We start from the raw sequence: 4,444 nt of genomic DNA on the forward strand, positions 1-4,444 counted from the left end.
TAAAAAATATTAGATAAAAATAATAAATTCTATTAACTATTTTAACTTGATGAATATTATGCATGGTGTCTATTATTATTGATATTACGGTAGATATACCATTTTAATATTAATAATGTTTTTCAGAGTTTAAGAGATATTTGTTAAGTGTGTGAAAGAGTATCATTGGACTTTTGAAATGGAGAGTAATACAATCATAACGAGGATAATTGAGATAAATCCAATAAATAGAAGTATAATTTTATAGTGCCTGAAAAGTAATGTTGACGATCATATTGCTAATGAGGTTCATGATATAAGATTTAGCCGCATAAAATTTAATCCTTATACGCTCCATATAATACTCTTAAGAGCACAAAAATTAAAAAAAAAAAATTAAAAAATAAAAAATCTCAACCACCAAGCTAGCTCACAAGTCACAGCCCATCACACTTGACCAAATTCTATAGTTACACTATATATGATGTGCGAACTAAGTAGAAAAATTTAGGGTGTTTATCCATTTTGTCCTTCAAAAAATTTCGATCAAACATTTTAGTTTTTTAACAAAAATTAATTATTTGGTTAGTCTTCAATATTTAACTGCGTCAGTCACTTAAATTCCTATTCTAGTTTGTTTCGTCAAGTCTTGTCGAAAATGTCCTACGTATCGCGTTAACTTGTCACGTCACACGATTAGTGCCACGTGGACAAAAAGGACAAAATCGTCCTTGGCCCTCTTTGTATAAAAACGACGTTATTTCATGGATGTGCCCTACGCTGCTTTTTGGAAATAGACCATTCATAAGGAACACTCCTCGCATTCACTCCAAAAATGAAATTACAAGTGACTCTCTTTTCTCTATTAAGTTTTACGGGAAAAACCACTCTCTTCACGTCACCATTGTCATCCCCGTCACAACCTTCAGCATCTTCACCACTCTAACCTATATTATCGTTATTTCGAAAATGATCAACATAGCAAGTCAGCAGTTGTGAATTCGTGCTATTCGTGATCGTGTCTCTGTCGTCCCTGACTGAGGTAAGCATTTTGCGTTTTATTGATCGATTATTGTTATGTTGTCCTTATGGAGAGCATTGTTGTGTTTATTGAATATTTTGTTTGAGTAAATATATGGAATGGAGATTACTTAGTAATGTGTATATTTTGTATGAGTGGATTTGGTATGCATGCATAAATATAAGAGAAGTGGTCGGTATGGAAGTATTTAAAATAGGAATAATGATTTCTTGTAGAAAAGTTAGATAATGCATACTCAAAATTTTAGTAAGCTGAGTTTGACTTTGTGATGTTAATTTTGTCATACACATACACAAATGATTAAACTTGTGGTCCCTCTATTTAAACACAGTGAAAGTTTTGTTAAGGACAACAGGGCAGTACTTCATTACATAAATGGTAGTGTCAAGAAGTGGCCCCCTGGATGTTGATTTGGTGAACTATTTTGACCTGAAAAAGTTGTTTGAAGAGCTTGGTTATCATGCTTACAAATAGGATATACTAGTATGACCCAAAAGCCAGTAACCTTGAATGTGGACTTCACCCCATCTATGGAGACAAGAAAATCAGAGAAATGTATGATAAAAACAGGAAGAACAAGGATACTGATAAGCTATACTTGTACTTTAATCATCCTATTTTAGATGAGGTGAATCTAAGTAGTGAAGAAGAAGACAATGGTAATGCTGTGGATATGGAGCTTTCTGATTTCTAATTTCTGATGATGATAGCTATGACAACTAGAAAAGAGCTTAAGATGAATTGTATAGGCCTCCACCACCAGGATTTGATGAGGATGATAGTGAAGAAGAGACTGGGATTGGTTGAGGAGAAAGTGAAGCATTCAGGAAAGAAAAAAGGTCAATCCCTAAAAAAAGTTGGTAAAAAAGGTGCTGAAATGAGGCCATGTTCTTTTAAGAAGAGTGCTGGAGTCCTAGAAGGATATTTCAAGAAGGGTGTTCCTAAAAAGAGTGATGCAAAGATGGGTTCTTCTAACAACAAGGGTGCCTTAAGAAGAAGGGTTCAGTAGTGAAAGGGCAAAGCATTTCTGATGGGCTGGATAACTTCAACTTTAGGCATGTAGAAGAGAATAATACTGGGCCTCATGCCTCTAATACCAATAGTGGGCCTGCTGGATCAAATTTTGGAGAAGAGACTGGGTTGCTACTAGGGTTGATGTAGGAGGTCAGAAGCAGTTCAGTGATGAGTAAGAGGGGTTGGGGTATGAATCAGGTGGATTTGAGACTCCACATTCTTTTGAAAATGAGCAGGATGGGTTTAATTGGCCTCAATATAATGATGGTGCAGAGTTTGGTGAAGTTCAATTCTCAATCAACATGGAGTTTGTAATATTGGATCAGTTTGATAAGGCCTTTAAAGACTACATAATATCTAAAGTCCGGAGAATATTCTTTGTAAAAAAATGACAAAAGGAGAATTAAGGCTCAACGTGCAACTGGTGAGGACAATAAAGGAAATGCAAAGGCTAGATATAAGAAAAATGTAAGGCTAAGAGAGAGAGTGAAGCCAACGTGGAAGAAAGAGAAGAAGACAATGTTAACAAACCATCACATGAGGTAGCTGAGGGGAGTTCAGGACAGCTAGAAACAAATGTCTTGAAGGATGTTGGAGCTGGAGGTGGAGTTGTTGAAACTGTGCAAAGCACCAACAATGAAGAATATCAACAAAATTATTATCCATGGCTGATATATTGTGCTTGGAAAATCAAGACTTATAATCTGGCTCACACATGTGCAAGGGAGTTTGGATCTAGTATGGTCGACTGTGGTTGGGTGACAACCAAATGGAGAAGAGACTACTCACCTAGCCTCACTTGACACATGGAGAGGCATTTGAATAAATCAAAATTGAATTCAATGTGATATGCAGTGACAAGATGATCTACAAAGCTCTAAAGCTAGTGGTGCGGAATTCACAATCTACAATTTACCGGCAAGTGTACTGGGTCATACTAAGTAATAACTCACGGTGAGTGAGTACCGATCCCACGAGGATTAACAAATTAAGCAAGTAATGGTTGATTAGCTATTCTAGTTAGACAAGTTCAAATAAGAGTTTTGGTTGTCAAATAGTATAAAATGCAATAAAGTAAGAAAGCAAGCAATGACGGTTGAGAAAATAATGTGAGAATGAAGTTAAGGTTTCGGAGATGTTTAAATGTCCGGGTTAATGTTCAATGTTAACTACCTTGATCATGCAATGATTATGTTTATAGCAAATCCCAGATGATTAAATTCCTATTTCTAGGCAATCCAATCTCCCTTAACATAACCGACCATTGTAAACCCCGTAAAATTAGCAGATAATCAGTTAATAAATTAAATTTTAATAAAAAAATTAGAAATATAATTTTATAGTAAAATAGGATAGAGTTAATTAAAACAAGAATTTTGACACTAATTTCAAAGAATTTGGCCCAAAATTAGACCGAATGGGTCGAACCAGTCAAACCGGACCCGTATTGGGCCCAAGGCTCAACCCAAACCACCTATACCCATGAGCTCAGCTCATTTCCCTTCCTTTCACACATTGAAGCACGCAGAAACAGTTTGTGGAAGGAGGGAACAAGAGCATCAAAACCTAATCCATGGTTTGATTTCAATCTGACATAACTTCTCGCTCCGAGCTCCGATCACCACACCATTTGGGACCACGCGTCCGCAGTGATGAGCTCTACAAAGTCCAGTATATTATAAGGTAGGAAACCCGATTCTTAGTTTTAATTCTCTCTTCTCAAATCCGAAAATTTCATGGTTTTGGGGATGTTGAGAACTTGGTTAATTTGATGTTTTAGGATCAAATTGACTTGAGGGATTAGTGGGCTTTTGCTTAATTGTGGCACATCTAAGATAAGGATTATTAACCCTAGTCAATTCCTTGATTACATGTGTTAGGTATTGAATCTTGTATATTGATATGTGATGTTATGTATTAGGTGATATATGTATAAGAACTGAAGCATATTTGTGGAAGTTGGAGGCTTGGAAATTGGTATTGGTTGTTGGATTTTTGGTGTGAGGGCTTGCAATCTTGCCTAGTGGGTTGTCTTGGGTGATACGAGAAAATCTGTCAAGGTATGGTTTAGGTTTCTCGTATTTAATATATAATATTCTATGAAAACTTAGGCTAGATGACCATAGGATAGGTTGGAACGTATTAGTATATTTAATGATTAGCACCCTTGATGTTGTTTGCTATTTTTGATGATGGAATGTTAAGTGATTGGTTGATGATGATTGAGATAATGATATGAATGCATGTGTATGTATATATTGAATTGGTGAGTGATAATCTTGATGTTGTATTCGGGAAATTGATGAAAGGGATTGTTAAGATTGAGAAATGGTAGGGTGTGTAGGTTATTGTGATGATGAGTTTAGTGTATAGCATGTTGAGTTTGAGTTGGGTTTTAAAGAAAATTGA

This window comes from Arachis ipaensis, chromosome B03 (genome assembly GCF_000816755.2).
Source record: "Arachis ipaensis cultivar K30076 chromosome B03, Araip1.1, whole genome shotgun sequence".
Taxonomy (NCBI): Eukaryota; Viridiplantae; Streptophyta; class Magnoliopsida; order Fabales; family Fabaceae; genus Arachis; species Arachis ipaensis.